At 43.9% G+C, this 212-nt stretch overlaps 1 long non-coding RNA gene across 1 annotated transcript in view; it reads left to right on the forward strand.

Moving 5' to 3' along the window:
* Nucleotides 1-212, forward strand: part of LOC112494911 — a 2,412-nt gene that overhangs the window by 1,505 nt on the left and 695 nt on the right. The window lies entirely within an intron of this gene.

Here is a 212-nt window from a genome sequence, read left to right on the forward strand (position 1 = left end):
CCCCCCCCCCCGCCCCACCCGCCCGTGTTACCTCACCAAGTCTCTTCGTTTCAGAACTCGATGGCAATTAAACCGATTCTGCTATTGTATTGCTGGCTATGAGCTCCACTCTTACACGTTGTATTTCATTATCGAGTCCTGCGTTCAATGCTACAGGAGTTACTTGCCTTCAGGATTTCACTGTTTTCTTTTTTTTTTTTTTTTTTTAAATT

The sequence above is a fragment of the Cephus cinctus genome, unplaced genomic scaffold (assembly GCF_000341935.2).
Source record: "Cephus cinctus unplaced genomic scaffold, Ccin1 Ccin1_scaffold0980, whole genome shotgun sequence".
NCBI classification, from domain to species: domain Eukaryota; kingdom Metazoa; phylum Arthropoda; class Insecta; order Hymenoptera; family Cephidae; genus Cephus; species Cephus cinctus.